Source organism: Pleurodeles waltl, chromosome 9, assembly GCF_031143425.1.
Source record: "Pleurodeles waltl isolate 20211129_DDA chromosome 9, aPleWal1.hap1.20221129, whole genome shotgun sequence".
NCBI lineage: Eukaryota > Metazoa > Chordata > Amphibia > Caudata > Salamandridae > Pleurodeles > Pleurodeles waltl.
Genome location: NC_090448.1, coordinates 75,193,880 through 75,214,573, shown reverse-complemented (window position 1 = coordinate 75,214,573; position 20,694 = coordinate 75,193,880).

Sequence of the window (20,694 nt, the reverse complement as noted above, 5' to 3'; positions counted from 1 at the left end):
CAGTGACACACTGAATCATACACAACCACACCCAAGCACACACTGATGCATACACAGACATAGCCAGGGACACACTAGTGCATACTCCATCATATTCATGTAGAGACTGATTTATATAATGACACACCCAGGGTCACACTGATGCATATACTGTCACACCCATGCACACAACGATGCATACATGAACTCATTCATGGACACACTTATACATGCATGACCATATCCAGACAAACTCTGATGAACACACTGGCACGTCCAGAGACAGTAGTACAGATACTAACAAATCAAAGCACACAATATTGCATACACTTAGAGATCTAGGCACAAACTAATGCATAACTCACACATCCAGGCATACACTGCTCCATTCACTGACACACCCAGTCACATAATGTTGCATATACTACCACACCCAGGCACACACTGATGCATACACTGAGACACCGAGGTACACATTCATGCATACTAACACATCCAGGCACACACTGATACATACAGTGAAACACCCATGAACACACCGATGAATACACTGACACACCCAGGGACGCATTGAGGCATACCCTAATGGACCTAGGGAGATGCTGATGCATTCACTGACAGACCTAGGGACATCCTGATGCATTCACTGATACACCCAGGTACTAACACATAAATAAACTATAAAAATAAGAACACAAACACAGCTCTTTCTAGTAAATATGGTGGTTCTAAAAATAACCTTTTTTTAAAAGAAATTAACAAAAAAAAGTTTGTAATTTTTTTTAGATGTAGTGTTTTATAGAAATGGCTTAAAAAAAACTTTTATGAACAAGAAAACTATATGCAAAACTGTTGCTTCTTAAAAAAACTTGTTTTGCTAACTAAAAAATAAGTAAACCAAATTAACAGTGGTGGCTTTTCACTTTTTTCAAGCATGATGATTATGTCTGCATTCCTTTTAACAACAAGTTCCTGGCACTTGCCACAATGGATGACCATCTCCTTGAGATCGTGGCTCACTGGTGGAATAGATACATTTTGCACAGCTAGAGCTCCAAAAGAAGTAGAAGGTCATGGTGCAGAAGGATCAGTAGCTCTCTCTCTGATGTAACATAGATAGACATGCTCATGGTAAGTTTTAAAATGTTTCCACATAGTGGAAGTACCATACCAGCACTTTTTCTCAGTGCCTTTGGAATGCTTTTTTCTCCACACAGAGTGCGCTCCACATACCTTGCAAAAGCTTTTGTTTCAGAAGTGGGGATAGTGAACCATCTCCACACATCACTTTCCTCTTTATGACCTCTATGCACATCTTCATCCTGTTTCTCCATGCTTGCAGACTTACTAGGATCGCCACCTTCTGTCAATTGAAATCCCAAATACCAAAATGCATCCTTCTTCACCAAGGGATAACATCAAAATGATTGTTGGGTATGGTTTCTTTGAAATGCTGGGTGTGGTTCTTATGAATCAATGGAAAGGTGTGAATTTTGTTTTTCCTTTGCCTCTGCGGATCTGGCGAGAAATCTGCTGATTTGAGGTATTTTCAAATACGTTATTTCCATAAAAATAATTAGTACAAGGTTTTATGAGGTATGAAATACATATGATGTTATAGTATATTTTATTGCACACAGTATTATATGCAAAAGAATTCACAACATAAATTTGTGAATATGCTGATCACATACAAACTAACACCTGGTTTGAGGAAAGACCCGAGAGTTCAATCACTCAGCAGGATGCGGGCCTGCGGAATATTCTTTTCACAAATGAAAAATTAGTTAGCTGTGCAATAAATCCCTGTCATATTATAATATTTAGTATAAATAAACAACATTACTTTTACATATTGTTTGCAATAAATTTAACTTACCTACTGTTTTCCAACAGCCAAATGATACACAATACATTATGCTTTATCAGTACACAATGATCATATCATTACAAAAAATAAATACATAAGGAGCCTCCATATTTTTCATTACCACAGCAAATACTTATAGTAAAAGAAGTAAAAAGTTACAGGGAGGCTATAAATTAGGATTTTGTATTGAAACACACTTTTGAAATTCATTGAAAAAACAAAGATTACAGGGACGTTATAGTTAGGAAATAGAATTAGAAAACCATAGAAGTTCACTGAAAAAACAAAGGTTACAGGGACGTTACAGTTAGGAAATATTTGTAAAACAAAAAACTTCGAAATTCACTGAAAAAAAGCAAAGGATACAGGGACGTTATAGTTAGGAAATGGAATTAAAAAAACGTACAAATTTACTAAAAAAACAAAGGTTACATGGACGTTATATTTATGTTCTGAATTTACTCGTACAAAACCTAAGAAATTAAGCAGTCAGCGTTACCTGAGCTATCACATGTGCTCCCGTAAGGCACTGCTTATGACCTCACAAATTACATCACTCATGACATTTTCAGTGACATCACTCATGACATTACTGCCACGCAGTCCCCTCACACAGTTTCATGAATGCCCTGGGGAGGTGGTGGTCCACAGTGCTGCGGGGGGGCATGCGCCCCTACACACAATGGGGGTCATTCTGACCCTGACGGGCGGCGGAGGCCGCCCGCCAGAGTTCCCCCCTCCGAAATACCGCTCCGCGGTCGAAAGACCGCGGAGAGTATTCTAAGTTTTTCCCTGGGCTGGCGGGCGGTCGCCAAAAGACCACCCGCCAGCCCAGGGAAGAACTCCCTTCCCACGAGGATGCCGGCTCGTAATCGAGCCGGCGGAGTGGGAAGGTGCGACGGGTGCTGTTGCACCCGTCGCGTATTTCACTGTCTGCCAAGCAGACAGTGAAATACTTGTAGGGGCCCTCTTACGGGGGCCCCTGCAGTGCCCATGCCAGTGGCATGGGCACTGCAGGGGCCACCAGGGGCCCCGCGACCCCCCCTACCGCCATCCGGTTCCCGGCGGGCGGACCGCCGGGAACTGGATGGCGGTAGGGGGGGTCGGAATCCCCTCGGCGGCGCAGCTAGCTGCGCCGCCTTGGAGGATTCCAAAGGGCGGCGGTACACTGGCGGGAGACCGCCAGTGTTGCCGGTCTGACCGCGGCTTTACCGCCGCGGTCAGAATGCCCTGCGGGGCACCGCCGGCCTGTCGGCGGTGCTCCCGCCGACCCTGGCCCCGGCGGTCTTAGACCGCCGGGGTCAGAATGACCCCCAATGTATTAAATGGACCGGGGAGGTAGGGTTGCGGGGGCCATGTGGTCCCACACATGTTATTAGTTGTAAACCCCTGGGAGGTGGTGGTCCTCAGGGCTGCAGAGGGGTCAAGCCCCCTCCGCATTACAAACATCAATGCCCCCAGGATTTGGCACACCCGGGGCTTAGGTATTAAGAAGTGCAGGTGCCCACATTTGTTTTTTTTATGTTTGCCATGGATTCACGACCCCGTAGCAATTCTGTGTCAAAAATGAAAACAAAAAAGTGCTTTTTAGCCCTTTGGTGGGGGGTTACTTCTGTGACTCCAGCACCAGAGATAAGGGGTCAAGGGGTCCCTAGCCTGGCCCCTTTTGGGTTTTTAAAATGTTTTTTCTGGGACATGGCTGAAGCCAAGTCCCAACATGGCTGCCAACACTTTTTTGTTGAAGTGTTGGCAGCCAATCAGATTTCAGCACAAGATCAGGGATGGGGGCTGCAAATCCTTTGCATCCCTGTGTATATACTTGTGTTTTATCTTTAATTTCTCTAAAACTACTGAACCGGTTTACACCAAGGAATGAAAACGTCACTTTCTGGACCAAGAGCTACCTTTCTGCCAAATTTGGTGTAATTCCGTCCAGTGGTTTTCGTGCTATCACTGTTCAAAATTCCCATGGAAAAATAATTGGGGAAATGCTGATGTGACTCATTAATCAGCGCCAATGATCAGTAAAAAACACTTTTTCTATAGAAACTAGGTCCTAACTATAACTACCTAGTGGCGACCACCGCTAGGTAATAGATAGATGGATAGATAGATAGATCGATATTTTCTAGTTGATTGGCTAGCTCCTCCTCCACCACCATTGCAAGATACACTCTGACACCTTTCAGAAACAGTGACATGCTTGACGAGTAATGGAGGAGTAGTTCTGCCATTTTTTATCTATTTATACTTTGTTTCTACCATCTTAGGTGTGGGGGTGTCTATGCCATAGTTACGCCACTGGAAAGCCAAATACAAATAAGGCAGACTTGTGGCTGAGATAAGTCTGCCAGTCATGTTGCTTGATTACTCCTTCAATTGAGGAAGAAGCAGTCGGAGGCGGCGAAGGTTTTACAGAGTTTGGTCCAGCCAGGCCGCTCCATCCAATCCAGGCACTGCTCTCATGCTGGCTAACAATATGAGAGCAGCGCCTGGATTGGTTAGGGCAGTTCTGAGCTCTTCCGGCATCGGCGAAGGAGAAGAACACGTAGGAAGATGCACAGCCTGTGAGTAAGTGCCATTTTTTATTTTGAATGTGTAGTGCATGTGTGTGTAATGCATGTATTAGTGTAATGCATGGATGTGTGTAATGCATGTAAGTGTAGTGGTTGTGTTTATTTTGTACTTAGTGTTATGGTTTGGATTTTGGAGGGAGGGGAGTTTACTTTGGGGCTTTGCAAGGAGGGGTTGTTTTATTTTTTTCATTTTCACCTGTGGCCAACCCCCATAATCACCCAACCCCGCGCTGGGTATAGCCTTTGGCCGTATACAATGGGTGTTGACTGCAGAACCTGTCTCTCTGAGTGTGAGAATAGGTGTCAGAAGGTGTTTCTGGGTGTGAAAGTGGGTGTGAAAGTGTCTGTCTAGGTGTGTGTAGGTGTGAGAGGGTGTCTCTGGCTGTGACAGTGAGTGTTTGTATGCGTGGATCTGTGAGTGTGTGTGTGTGTGGGAGAGTCTGAGTGGGTCTGTGAGTGGGTGCATGATTGTCTGAGTGGGCCTGTGAGTGGGTTCATGAGTGTTTTAGTGGGTCTACGAGTGGGTGTGTGAGTCTCCGAGTGGGTCTGTGAGTGGGTGCATGAGTGTGAGTAAATGCATCTGTGTGTGGATGTGTGAGTGATTCAGCCACAAAGGAACCTCACTTGCCCATTTAGCCAACAAGAGTCCACAGCTTTGCACAAAATATCTACCCAAGTGGAATTCTTTCTGCCTCCTTGGCTAAATGTCCAGCATGTATTCTACACTACAGCTGTGTAATGGAGCACAAAGAAATGTCACCAGTGGCCTTGTGTGCATTTTGGCAACATGATTGTTCCTGTTGCCTCTTTCTCTAGAATTCTGTGATAATATGAATCCTTCTTTAGAGATGCCAACAAGACTAGAAAGACAGAAATCTCCACCAAACCAGGGTCCTTTTTCTTATCTATATGAAGTAAGTGCTTCTTTGTTTCTTGGAGATGTCCTCATATCCCTCAGCATCAAGAACGTCCCACTAAAATTGGTGGGAAATGCACTTGGGGGTCCTTTGGGAAGCTGTCCATCATCCTAGTAAAACGCAGGAGGACCTTTGCATGCTACTGAGGTGGACAGTGCGGGGCCAAGCAGGCGGATTTTCCAGATCCTTTGCACATTTGCATACTCATAGCAATTTAAAGGGAGAACTATAGACTGTAGGAGAAGGGGGCCATGCAGCTGAGTTTGGGTCGATTCCTGGTCCGGCCATAAATAAATGAAGGAGGGGAGTTGCACGGCCACCTCTCCCTTGGCTGAAGTTTGTCTTGGGGACCCTATCCCTAGAGCCCAGCCAGGCCTCCAAGGTGCCCCCAGGGCACCCAGTCAGCAGCATTGGGGACTGTGGGGGAGCCTCAAGGGCCAGCAGTCCAAGACGGCTCCCCACCACCTGCGGGTGCCAGCATTGCTCTTGACACAGGGAGCTGATAAACATTCAGCTCCCTGGGTGTGAGAGACATAATTTCATCTCTTTCCCTGCCCACATTTCTGTGGGCAGGGAAAGAGATGAAACCTCCACTTCCAGAGGGCGAGAGCTCTTTGACAGCTCTTGCCCATTGGACGCAGAGTGTTTGCTCTGAATTGGTGGGAGCTGTCCAGGTTCCAGCCAAGTCAGAGCAAATGGCTATGTCCAAAGAGTGGGCACCCCAGGACATAGCAGGAGCCGGCCCTGGTGGGTGGCAGTGCCCAGGGCCATTTTTAGCTCCACAAGGTGGGCAGTGCGTCCCCCCTTCCAAATGTTAAAGTTAGTCCCAGGGAGGTGGTGGTCCTGGGGGGCCGTGATGGACCCCTTCATTTTTTTTAAGCCCCATGGAGGTGTGGACACCAGGGATGCGGGGGCTGTCTGGGCCTCCCTTAATTGCAATAAATTGCCCCGGAGAGAAGGCAGCCTTTGGGGCTGCGGGGGGCCATGCGGGTCCCCCGGCATACATTTAATATTCAGCGCTGGGGAGGTGGCGATTCCCGGGGTTGTGGGAAGGCCATACCGTCTCCCCATTGCAAATAAACATTTTGCCCCGGAGAGGTGGTGCAGGGGACTGTGTGCCCCCCTGGAATATAGGGGTCCCAGGGGCTATATAAGCCGCCAATGCGCCCCGGACTTGGCCCACCATGGAGCAATATAATAGAAAATGAAGGAAGGATGACCTTTCTAAAAAAAAAAAAAAAATCACAAGAAAATTCTTAATTAAATAGATAGATAGATAGATATAGATAAACAATTTTTAAGGCTTGTTAGCCCTTGTGAGGTCCCTGGGGGGCCCTACATTGGCCCCGTTTTTTGTTTTTGTTAAACCGAGACCCAAAATGGCTGCCAACACTTCTTTGTTGAAGTGTTGGCAGCCAATCAAATATCAGCATTGGGGCAGTTGGATCCACGTCTCTAGATATCTGTATTTTTTCAACTCTAATCTCTCTAAAACTACAGAACGGATTCACACCAAATCACAAAAGACACACTTTCTGGATCAAGAGCTAGCCTTCTGCCAAATGTGGTGTAATTCCATCCAACAGTTTGGGCTGTAGTTGGGTTCAAACTCTCAATGCCAAAAAGCATGAGGAAAATGTGTATAGAGACCCCCCCATTCTCAACGCCCACTTGATGGATTACCCCAAATCTTTCAAGACAGCAGCTGTACCGACTATTGTATTAGTTTTTAAAAGTTTCCTGAAGGTTTGTCAAGACATGGAATCGAAGCCCTAACTATAACTACCTACCGGTAACCAACAGTAGATAATATGTATGTTATATATATATATATATATATATGTATATATATATATGCAGATATGTTATATGTCCATGAACATTTGTAGAAAAATATGCATCTATGAGCGCAAATAAGAAATTTGGTTATTAGTTATGGAGAATGTGAGTCTTTTACAAGTGATATTTATACAATTGTCTTTCTATTGGGAACTAAACACCCCATTGTAGCACTTGACTTCCTCAAGGTACTGAAACAGAGCAGATCGAGGCCTACTCAGGGGAGGCAGTGTAAGATAATAATTCCAGTTCAAAAGTATGAAACAACAATGCTCAATAAATCACTGACCATTCAGTGCTTTTTCTTTTTTCTCATTCTTTTAAAATGAAAAAAAGTACTTTTTTACAAACACACTGCTATTTCTACACATTAAATTAAAATATGTATATCAGATAGAACTACCTTTGGTGTCAACCTAATATCACAATACCCCACCTATACCAGATGCAACATCACAATATAAGGGTGTGTCATCTTAAATAAAAAGAGACCTACTGTCTTCATCAGGTTGTCAAACCAATAATAAAATCAGTCACATGTCATGTTTCAACACTGCACTACCATTACAATCAATAAATCCTTTATTAATATCATCATCAATTAAAATAGCCAACATAGTATTGTCAGTATCAATGTTATCAATAAAATATTCTGAATTCAAAACTCTTTATTTTACTAATACTAGACTGCTATCGCAGTCATAGGACCAATCAGAAAGTGAATGCACTCTCCAGAAGCCAAGAGCAAAAATTCATACTCTTGGAGTGCTCAAAATAAATGCAGCCATCTCCTGGGGCCATATTCTCTGGACCCTAGTTGACTTTGAGTGACATTTTAACCCCTTCGCTGCCAGGCCTTTTCCCCCTCAGGTGCCAGGCCTTTTTTTGGCTATTTGGGGCAGGGTGCGCTTAGGCCCTCAAAACGTTTTGTCCACATAAGCTACCCACGCCAAATTTCCACCCTTTTTTTCCAACATCCTAGGGATTCTTGACGTACCCAGACTTTGTGGGTTCCCCCGAAGGAGACCAAGAAATTAGCCAAACTACAGTGAAATTTTCTTTTTTTTAATTTTTAAATGGGAAAAAAGGGCTGCAGAAGAAGGCTTGTGTTTTTTCCCCCCTGAAATTGGCATCAACAAAGGGTTTTTACGATTTATTGTGCTTTCAGCCTCCGTCCGGTCAGTGACAGAAATGGGTGTGAAACCAATGCTGGATCCCAGAAACCTAAACATTTCTGAAAAGTATACAACATTCTGAATTCATCAATGGGTCATTTGTGTAGATCCTACAAGGGTTTCCTACAGAAAATAACAACTGAAATAAAAAATATTGAAATTGAGGTGAAACAAACAGCCATTTTTCTCTATGTTTTACTCTGTAACTTTTTCCTGCAATGTCAGATTTTTGAAAGCAATATACTGTTATGTCTGCTTGACTATTCTGGTTGCGGGGATATCTAGGGCTTGTAGGTTCATCAAGAACCCTATGGACCCAGAGCCAATAAATGAGCTGCACCTTGCTGTGGGTTTTCATTCTATACCGGGTACAGCAATTCATTTGCTGAAATATAAAGAGTGAAAAATAGGTATCAAGAAAACCTTTTTATTTCCAAAAAGGGCACAGGATAAGATGTTGAGGAGAAGTGGTTATTTGCACATCTCTGAATTCTGGGGTGGCCGTACTAGCATGTAAATTACAGGGCATGTCTCAAATATACGTCTTTTTTACACACTGTCTTATATTTGGAAGGAAAAATGTAGAGAAAGACAAGAGGCAATAACACTTATTTTGCTGTTCTATGTTCCCCCAAGTCTCCCGATAAAAATGGTACCTCACTTGTGTGGGTAGGCCTAGCGCCCGCGACAGGAAATGCCCCAAAACACAACGTGGACACATCACATTTTCCCAAAGAAAAAAAGAGGTATTTTTTGCAAAGTGCCTACCTGTGGATTTTGGCCTCTAGCTCAGCCGGCACCTAGGGAAACCTACCAAACCTGTGCATTTGTTAAAACAAGAGACCTAGGGGAATCCAAGATGGGGTGACTTGTGGGGCTCTCACCTGGTTCTGTTACCCAGAATCCTTTGCAAACCTCAGAATTTGGCTAAAAAAACACTTTTTCCTCACATTTCGGTGACAGAAAGTTCTGGAATCTGAGTGGAGCCACAAAGTTCCATCCGCCCAGCGTTCCCCCAAGTCTCTCGATAAAAATGGTACTTCACTTGTGTGGGTAGGCCTAGTGCCCGTGACAGGAAATGCCCCAAAACACAACATCGACACATCACATTTTCTGAAAGAAAACAGAGGTGTTTTTTGCAAAGTGCCTACCTTTGGATTTTGACCTCTAGCTCAGCTGGCACCTAGGGAAACCTACCAAACCTGTGCATTTTTTTAAACTAAAGACCTAGGGAAATTCAAGATGGGGTGACTTGTGGGGCTCTAACCAGGTTCTGTTACCCAGAATCCTTTGCAAACCTCAAACTTTGGCTAAAAAAACACTTTTCCCTCACATTTCGGTGACAGAAAGTTCTGCAATCTGAGAGGAGCCACAAATTTCCTTCCACCAAGCGTTCCCCCAAGTCTCTCGATAATAATGGTACCTCACTTGTGTGGGTAGGGCTAGTGCCCGCGACAGGAAATGCCCCAAAACACAACGAGGACACATCACATTTTCTGAAAGAAAACAGAGGTGTTTTTTGCAAAGTGCCTAACTGTGGATTTTGGCCTTTTGCTCTAACGGAACCTAGGGAAAACTACCAAACCTGTGCATTTTTTAAAACTAGAGACCTAGTGGAATCCAAGATGGGGTGACTTGTGGGGCTCTCACCAGGTTCTGTTACCCAGAATCCTTTGCAAACCTCAGAATTTGGCTAAAAAAGCACTTTTTCATCACATTTCAGTGACGGAAAGTTCTGGAATCTGAGAGGAGCCACATATTTCCTTCCACCCAGCGTTTCCCCAAGTCTCCCGATACAAATGGTACCTCACTTGTGTGGGTAGGCCTAGTGCCCGCAACAGGAAATGCCCCAAAACACAAAGTGGACACATCACATTTTCTGAAATAAAACAGGTGATTTTTGCAAAGTGCCTACCTGTGGATTTTGGCCTCTAGCTCAGCCGGCATCTAGCGAAACCTACCAAACCTGTGCATTTTTGAAAACTAGAGACCTAGGGGAACCCAGGAAGGGGTGACTTGTGGGTCTCTCACCAGGTTCTGTTACCCAGAATCCTTTGCAAACCTCAAAATGTGGCTAAAAAACACTTTTTCCTCACATTTCGGTGACAGAAAGTTCTGGAATCTGAGGGGAGCCACAAAATTCCTTCCACCCAGCATTCCTCCAAGTCTCCCGATAAAAATGGTACCTCACTTGTGTGGGTAGGCCTTGTGCTCGCAACAGGTAAGGCCCCAAAACACTATCTTGACACATCAAAATTATCAAATAGAAAACTACCTGTTTTTGCGGGGGGCACCTACGTTTTTGGTCCTGGGCTCAGCAGCCATCTAGGGAAACCTACCAAACCCAGACATTACTGAAAACTAGACACCCGAGGGAGTCAAGGGAGGTTTGACTTGTGTGGATCCCCCAATGTTTTCTTACCCAGAATCCTGAGCAAACCTCACAATTAGCTAAAAAATCTAATTTTTCTCACATTTCTGTGTGTGATCACTGCACCAGGACAAATTTTCTACCACCCAACGTTCCCCTCAGCCTCCCGGTAAAAATTATACCTCACTTGTGTAGGTGGGCCAAGTGTTTGTGACAGGGAAGAGCCAAAAACACGTTGAAATTGAGGGGGAACCAAAGTGGGTCCAGAAGGGCAGTTTGAAAAAACACATTTTTAGGCTGACAAGTGCAGGAGAAATTTTATTGGTATAGATGAGACAATGCTGGGTGGTAGGAATTTTGTGGATTCCTGCAGATTCCGCAATGTTCCATCACAAAAATGTGGGAAAAATGTCTGCTTTCCAGCAAAGTTGCAGGTTTGCAGGGCATTGTGGGTAAGAAAATGGTGCGGGATGCATGTGAAGCACACCACCCTGGAATTAACTAGATGTTTAGTTTTGAGAAGTGTCTAGGTCTTGTGGATTTTTCTACATGGCAGCGTCCCAAAGTAAAAGAAGGTGCAGCCCTCACCATTCCAAGTGGGATGTTTTTGAGATTTACCAAGCTCTCATGGCCCAAATGTAAAACAAAAACAAAAATAATCAAAAGTCTTCTTGCTTGCCATGGGATAAGATGTTTTAGTGTGCGGAGGAGAGCTGAAAGACTGTTAGCCCCTTCAGTTTGTGTGGGGGCATAACCAGGCCCATACTGGTTGGTAACCACCACCCCACTATTTTCTTTTATTTTTTTATTCCCTGACATCTAGTAGACTTTCTGTCCCCCCTGGGTGTGGATCGGGGGTAATTGCCCAATCAACTTTGGCCCCATTTATTTGGGGTGGTGGTATGGCCATACCCCAACCTCTTATTTTGAAAAAATAATCTTCCCTGGTCTCTGGTGGGCTTTCTGCCCCCCTTGGTGGCAGATGGGCCTTCCAAAAATAGGCCAATCTGCCCCCAAGGGGGGCAGTTATGGCCAACAGGAATGTGCCCCCATGGGGAGCGACCCTTGCCCAAGGGGCTGCACCCCCCAAACAAAACACACACACCAATCCATGGTGTCTAGAGGTTTCTGCCTCCTTTGGGGGAGATTGGCCTAATAAAAATAGGCTGATCTGCCCCAAGGGGGGGGGCAGAAATGGCCTAAATACAATTTGCCCCCCAGGGGAGCGACCCTTGTCTAAGGTGTCACTCCCCATACATAAAAACATAAAGTAAATAAAAAAAAATGCATATCCCTATTAGGCCGATCTGCCTCCAGCGGGGGCAGAAAAGGCCTAAAAATATTTTGCCCCCCTTGGGGAGTGGCCCTTGCCAAAGGGGCCGCTCCCCTTATGCGTTAGTATAAAAAAGATAAAAAATTCCCTGGTGTCTTGTGGTTTCTGCCCCCCCGAGGGCAGATCGGCCTAATTATATTTGGCCCGGGGGGGGCAGAAATGGCCTAAAAATAATTTGTCCCCCCGGGAGTGACCCTTACCTAAGGGGTCGCAACACAAAGATTAAAAAAAATAATAATAAACAACAACAAAAAAAATTATCCCTGGTGTCTAGTGGTTTTCTGCCCCCTGGGGGCAGATCGGCCCAATAATAGGCCGATCTGCCCCAGGGGGCAAAAATGGCCTAAAAATCATTTGCCAAGGGGCTGCTTCCCTTATGCGCAAGTACGAAAAAAAAAAATCCCTGGTGTCTAGTGGTTTCTGCCCCCCCAGGGGCAGATTGCAAGTCCGATCTGCCCTCGGGGGGCAGAAATGGCCTAATAATAATTTGCCCCATCCGGGAGCGACCCTTGGCTAAGGGGTCGCTCCCCAAACATAAAAAAAAATAAACAAAAAAAATTATTATCCCTGGTGTCTAGTGGTTTCGGCCTAATAATTTTAGGTCGATCTGCCCCCAGGGGGGGCAGAAATGGCCTAAAAATCATTTGCCCCCCTGTGGAGCGGCCCTTGCCCAAGGGGCCGCGCCCCCTATGCGCAAGTACAAAGAAAACACAATAATCCCTGGTGTCTAGTGGTTTGCGCCCCATGGGGGCAGAAATGGCCTAATAATAATTTCCCACCCCCCCGGAGCGAACCTTGCCCAAGGGGTCGCTCCCGAAACATAAAAAAATAAATAAAAAATAAATAATTATCCCTGGTGTCTAGTGGGCATTTCGCGATTGGGCAGCAGAAATGCTCAGAGAAACATGAAAGGAGAGGAAAGACCTTTCTTCTCCTTTCATGCCTCTCTGCCCCCTCCACGTGATCGGAGGAGAAATGCTTTTGCATTTCTCCTTTGATCAGGTGCTGGAAGCTGAGGGAAGGCCTCTGATGAGGTCAGCGCGCGAAAGTGCTCTGATGTCATCAGACGCCAGGGAGTGTCGGGGGGGTGGGGGGTGGAAGAGGAAGCAATTCCCCTTCCATCGCTGCCCAGGGGAGAGGGGTGCTCGGCCATCTGGGGGAACGCTAGCGCTTCCCCCGGGGGCCCATAGCAGGACGAGCTGGTCTCGTCCTCGACACCCGGCACCCCGGTGCCGAGGGCGAGACCAGGTCGTCTGGGGCACCGTAGGGATTAATAACCTTTTTTTGTGGAGTTGCCTCCCATTTGCAACCTCCAAGTGAGAGTTGTTAGGGGTGCTCCTGGTCTTCCTGGGGTACCACAAAGCAAAGCATGTTCTTCTTTGGCCATTCATCATGGATTATGGGGTACTGCCAAACTCAATGTAGAGAATATTATATTAACTGCTTCCCCAAGAAGGAAGTTGTAATAGTTTTCACTTTCCTTTTTGTTTCTTTTGGGTGCCTTAGTGACACCCAGAGCATCCACAGCCTCTATTAACATTAGGAGCCACGGGGTGGGTGCAAGGTCCCTACAGCCCCACAAGCTCCTTGCACCCAGCCCCTTCTCTGGAGATGGCAAATTTCAATGTGGTGCGGCCAGGCAGGAGCAGCTTTTATTTTTGTTCCTGTCTGATCCGGAAGCAAGGCAAGCCCCACGGGGGAGGCGATTCACGTCTTGGCATCTTGGTACCAGATGATGGGGGCCCTGGGACCTACTGTTTGCACTGGCTTCCAGGGAGATGAGGGCCTAAGTGGAGTAAAACTGTACTTTAGTGCAGGGTTCCTCTATACCTTATACACTAAGCACCACAGACTTCTAGTAGGCACAACAGACCTTCACCATGAATGCCCACATACCTTATAAGACCTACCCCAGGCCAGCAACAATACCTGAAGATTTCCTTCTGCAATAGTCTACCTGTGCACAAAAACTGGGTTGCGCAAAACAATAGCCTAACACGTGCAGCCCACACTCGTGCACACATGCTTGTGCACAGAGGTTCATGTGTGTTCAAAAACATCCGACAATTTCAGATCCAACAGAGTCACTATATAGTTATAACACAGCTGTTATCTTCATAGTAGATAATGGATAATCCTACTTGTTAACTATTTCCTGTATTTGATTTACACATTACATGTCGTCAATCACTGCATTTACACGATCAGGCTGGCATTGGTCTAAGGCTTTTGACGATCATTACCTATCTGTATTTTTAAATATAATATTTTGTATTTGATCAATTGTTGCTTGTAATACTATATATGAATATATAAGGCAGTATTACCTGATCAGCCCAGCAGTGCCTGGTGAGACTAAAGTCAGGGAGCAGCTGGCAGCAGGGCAATAAGCAGAAAAGCAATCCAGTGACTCCTTTAGGCCACCCAAAAAGTAGCAGGGAGCATGGCAACAGCAGAAGCGCAGTCCAGATGAGTCCTTTGTGCAGTGCAGCAATCCTTCTGAAAAAGGTTCGGTTCCAGTTCTGAAATTTATCTCTAGACAAGGTGTCACAGCCCGTATACTTCTGCTCCAAGATGTGGATTGAAGTCAAGCTGCAAAACACTAGAGTTATCAACACTTTCTAAAAGTGGAATTTCTAAAATAGTAATGTAAAAACCAACTACACCAGTAAGCAAGATTTTTCACTACTATTCCAAATATACCAAACATTCCCATGCTACTCTTGTCAGAGAAGAGCAGCCCTCACAATATTGAAAAATGAAACAGGCTATTTGTCACTACCAGGACATGTAAAACATACATGTACATGTCCTACCTTTTACATACACAGCATTGTTCCCATTAGGCTACCTAGGGCCTACCTTAGGGGTGACCTATGTATACCAAAAAGGGAGTTTAGGCCTTGGCAAGTAGTTTGAAATGCCAAGTCATTGTGGCAATAAACTGCACACTTAGGCAATTCAGTAGCAGGCCAGAGACAGATTTTAAACCCTTCTGTGCCGAGGACGTAGTGGTTACGTCCTTCGGCACAGTGCTGCTGTGCAGAGGACGTAACCACTACGTCCTCGGCACACAGCCCAGAGGGAGCGCTCTCGCTCCCTCTGTGTGCTTCCCCCCACCCCCCAAGTCAGGGATGGGAGGGGAATCCCTTCCCCTCCCACCCCGGACCACCCCCTATCCCCCCTGTGACGTCAGTGCGCGAGCGCGCGCTGACTTGTCACAGGGTCTCCCCCATCGCGCTGGAAGCAGAGAGAAATGGTCAGCATTTCTCTTTCAATCACGTGGGGGAGGCCCGGAGAGGCTTCAAAGGGAAGGAAATGTATTTCCTTCCCTTTGAAGTCTCTCCCAGGGTTTCAAAAGCCGGATTGCTTGCAAATTTATTTTAGGCCATTTCTGCCCCCCATTTCTGCTGAGCTAGAGGCCAAAATCCACAGGTAGGCACTGTTTTCTATGAAAAAGTGTGAAGTGTCCACGTTGTGTTTTGGGCCATTTCCTGTGGCGGGCGCTAGGCCTACCCACACAAGTGAGGTATAATTTTTATCGGGAGACTTGGGGGAACACTGGGTCGAAGGAAATTTGTGGCTCCTCTCAGATTCCAGAACTTTCTGTCACCGAAATGTGAGGAAAATGTGTTTTTGTAGCCAAATTTTGAGGTTTGCAAAGGATTCTGGGTAACAGAACCTGGTCAGAGCCCCACAAGTCACCCCATCTTGGATTCCCCTAGGTCTCTAGTTTTCAAAAATGCACAGGTTTGGTAGGTTTCCCTAGGTGCCGGCTGAGCTAGAGGCCAAAATCTACAGGTAGGCACTTTGCAAAAAACACCTCTGTTTTCTTTAAAAAAATGTGATGTGTCCACGTTGTGTTTTGGGGCGTTTCCTTTCACGGGCGCTAGGCCTACCCACACAAGTGAGGTATCATTTTTATCGGGAGACTTGGGGGAATGCTGGGTAGAAGGAAATTTGTGGCTCCTCTCAGATTCCAGAACTTTCTGTCACCGAAATGTGAGGAAAATGTGTTTTTGTAGCCAAATTTTGAGGTTTGCAAAGGATTCTGGGTAACAGAACCTGGTCAGAGCCCCACAAGTCACCCCATCTTGGATTCCCCTAGGTCTCTAGTTTTCAAAAATGCACAGGTTTGGTAGGTTTCCCTAGGTGCCGGCTGAGCTAGAGGCCAAAATCTACAGGTAGGCACTTTGCAAAAAACACCTCTGTTTTCTTTCCAAAAATGTGATGTGTCCACGTTGCGTTTTGTGGCATTTCCTGTCGCGGGCGCTAGGCCTACCCACACAAGTGAGGTATCATTTTTATCGGGAGACTTGGGGGAACGCTGGGTGGAAGGAAATTTGTGGCTCCTCTCAGATTCCAGAACTTTCTGTCACCAAAATGTGAGGAAAACTTGTTTTTTTAGCCAAATTTTGAGGTTTGCAAAGGATTCTGGGTAACAGAACCTGGTCAGAGCCCCACAAGTCACCCCATCTTGGATTCCCTTAGGTCTCTAGTTTTCAAAAATGCACAGGTTTGGTATGTTTCCCTAGGTGCCGGCTGAGCTAGAGGCCAAAATCTAAAGGTAGGCACTTTGCAAAAAACACCTCTGTTTTCTTTAAAAAAATGTGATGTGTCCACGTTGTGTTTTGGGGCGTTTCCTTTCACGGGCGCTAGGCCTACCCACACAAGTGAGGTATCAATTTTATCGGGAGACTTGGGGGAATGCTGGGTAGAAGGAAATTTGTGGCTCCTCTCAGATTCCAGAACTTTCTGTCACCATAATGTGAGGAAAATGTGTTTTTTTAGCCAAATTTTGAGGTTTGCAAAGGATTCTGGGTAACAGAACCTTGTCAGAGCCCCACAAGTCACCCAATCTTGGATTCCCCTAGGTCTCTAGTTTTCAAAAATGCACAGGTTTGGTAGGTTTCCCTAGGTGCCGGCTGAGCTAGAGGCCAAAATCTACAGGTAGGCACTTTGCAAAAAACACCTCTGTTTTCTTTAAAAAAATGTAATGTGTCCACGTTGAGTTTTGGGGCATTTCCTGTCGCGGGCGCTAGGCCTACCCACACAAGTGAGGTATCATTTTTATCGGGAGACTTGGGGGAACATAGATTAGCCAAACAAGTTTTATTGCCCCTTGTCTTTCTCTACATTTTCTCCTTCCAAATATAAGAGAGTGTGTAAAAAAGACATCTATTTGAGAAATGCCCTGTAATTCACATGCTAGTATGGTCACCCCGGAATTCAGAGATGTGCAAATAACCACTGCTCCTCAACACCTTATCTTGTGCCCATTTTGGAAATACAAAGGTTTTCTTGATAGCTATTTTTCACTCTTTATATTTCAGCAAATGAATACCCGGTATAGAATGAAAACGCACTGCAGGGTGCAGCTCATTTATTGACTCTGGGTACCTAGGGTTCTTGATGAACTTACAAGCCCAATATATCCTCGCAACCAGAGGAGTCAAGCAGACGTAACGGTATATTGCTTTCGAAAATCTGACATTGCAGGAAAAAGTTTCAGAGTAAAACGTAGAGAAAAAATTATGTTTTTTTCACCTCAATTTCAATATTTATTTTTTCAGTTGTTATTTTCTGTAGGAAACCCTTGTAGGATCTACACAAATTACCCCTTGCTGGATTCAGAATTTTGTCTACTTTTCAGAAATGTTGTGGTTTCTGGGCTCCAGCGTTGGTTTCATGCCCATTTCTGTCACTGACTGGAAGGAGGCTGAAAGAACAAAAAATCGTAAAAATGGGGTATGTCCCAGTAAAATGCCAAAATTGTGTTGAAAAATTGGGTTTTCTGATTCAAGTCTGCCTGTTCCTGAAAGCTGGGAAGCTGGTGATTTTAGCACCGCAAACCCTTTGTTGATGCCCTTTTCAGGGAAAAAACCACAAGCCTTCTTCTGCAGCCCCTTTTTCTCATTTTTTTAAAAAAAACGAAATTTTCACTGTATTTTGGCTAATTTCTTGGCCTCCTTCTGGGGAACCCACAAAGTCTGGGTACCTCTAGAATCCCTAGGATGTTGGAAAAAAAGGACGCAAATTTGGCGTGGGTAGATTATGTGAACAAAAAGTTATGAGGGCCTAAGCGCGAACTGCCCGAAATAGCCAAAAAAAGGCTCGGCACAGGAGGGGGGAAAGGCCTGGCAGTGAAGGGGTTAAAAGCTACTTCTGTTGGCGGTGCAATCAGCGCTGCAGGCCAACTAGTAACATTTAATTTAAAGGCCCTGGTTATATGGTACACCTCTTTACAAGGGACTTAGAGGTAAATTAAATATGCCAAACAGGGGTAGGCCAATCATATAAAGTGTTAGGGGAGAGCACATGCACTTTAGCACAGATTAGCAGAGATAAAGTCCTAAAGTCAAAACAATGGTCAAAATAATTGGAGGAGAAAGGCAAAATGTTTGGGGATAAACCTGCAAAAGGGCCATTTCCAACAATGTGTCACCAGCTCAGGGTCTCTTACCTTAGCTGTGCAGCAATGGCCTTATCTGAAAAGGCAGCCACTTGCACTCCCTTGTCCAATTTCCATGAAATTACTGTGAGTGAGACTGATGTAGTGAGACTCACTCACAGTTATAATCCAAAATCCAAAAGGCAAAACCCGGGGGAACTAAATAGGCAGAACCTATTTACTACAGCACACAATCTTTTTAACATGTGGTGCATGTCTATCAGTGCATACAGGACATGTAATACATGCCAGCTGGCACACAGAGGAAGTGCCTCTCAGTAAGTGTAGCATATGCCATCAAACCATGCACTGCATGTTTAAGCGAACAAAACACACGTCCATTGACAAATTCAATACATATCTATTAGCACACATAGCTCATTTTTACTTGCACATGCAGTGTTTTTGTTGAATATATTTAACGCATGTGGTGTATGATTATATACAATATTTGTCCATTGCCACATGTGGTGCATATAAAGCACATTGCACATACAGTTCCTGTTTATTGGCACATAAACCACATCTGTTGACACATGAGATACGTGCCTATCAGAACTTGTCGCACATTCCATAAACACAAGCAGCTCATGTCTATTGGCACATATCACACATGTTCATTGGCAGTTGGGGCATACACTTGTCTAGTGGCAGATAAAGCACCTTCCACACGCATGCGTATTTATCTGCATATATACAGTACTGTAGATGTAGCACTTGTCTGCTATGACAATGTTTACCATCCTGTAGTCCGGGGACCCCTATGGGTCCGCGAAGCCTCTTCAGTGGGTCCGGGTACTGCTTATCAAATGAATATTAACAGATTAATAAAGTGTATATAAATCAAGCAGCAAAATGTACAATTGGAAATATTTAAACATACTGTAAATGTCAAGAAATTTTAAATTAGAGGCTAAAAATGTAATTAATGTCCTCAGGTTGATCTATGGGAGCAATGCAAGTGCATCCTACAGAATATAGTGAGGATGCTGTGTGGCTTCACTTGAATTTCGAAAAGCTCCAACTCTCCTATTAAAACTAACTTTTTTTGTATTTATATTGGTTTGCAAGTTAAGTAAAATGTGTTATCATTTATGCTTGTCTCTGTACTTTTCTGTGTATTGTTTTGTGGTTCAAATCATCCACAATGTTTAGGCCGGGGTCCCTGACTTCTACTAATGGCTCAGGAGAGGTCCCCGGAATCCAATAATGATTCAGTAATTATAAAATGGGGGTCCACAAAGGCAAAAGGTTGAGAACCACTACGCTATGACTGAAATGCGTTGCCATCCTGTCTGCCACCAGATGTAGCACAGTTCAGTCAGGATGTGCAGTGCCTTTCCAGGACTATTGAGAGTTCACTATTTGCATCTTGCTGCACAATAGAAAGCAGAATCCTCAGTAAGACTGTCTTACATGTTTCCTGATAGAGGATAACAGCCAGGAGGCAGCGTGGGCTCTAGATTGCAAGAGCAGCTCGTGCTCCCAAACAAGCAAGGCCTTGCTTTGTAATTAAAACTGATTTCCAATAAATTATAATGCTCCCTTAGGGAGTGGATGACTGCACGGCGAACAATCATGCTAGGGTTTGAACATGCTTCATGCAGTGAACACAACATACTTTATAAGTAAAGGATGCATTGCGTCACTTGTAAAGCTTCAGAAGATAATTACGCTGGCTTGTCCTTACCTTTCCATTGCCTGTTGTAATGGCGAAAGCACTAAGGCCCATATTTATACGTTTTTAGCACCTCATTTGCATCATTTTTTTACGAATAAGCGGCGCAAACTTACAAAATACAATTATATTTTGTAAGTTGCAAATGCAGCGCTAAAAAAGTATAAACATGCGCCTTAATTTGATGCAATGAAGTGCAATAAAGAATGGTCCCCTGAAGAAACATGAGACACTATGAATAGAACCAAATTGTGCCATGCCACAGGGAGCACATGACATACTTTGGCAGCTGGGACTATTTGTTGCTGCTTGTGTGTCAGGATACCCAGGAGAAGATTTATCAATATTTTCGGCAGCACAGTACAAAAAACACCTTGATGCACTGTCTAGCATCAGCACAGGCACCCTTGCATCATGGTGCAAAGGTGCCTGTGTTGAAAGCAGGATTGTTTTTGTGCAGGAAGGAACACTTTCCTGCACAAAAAACATTTCCCTGAGGCATATC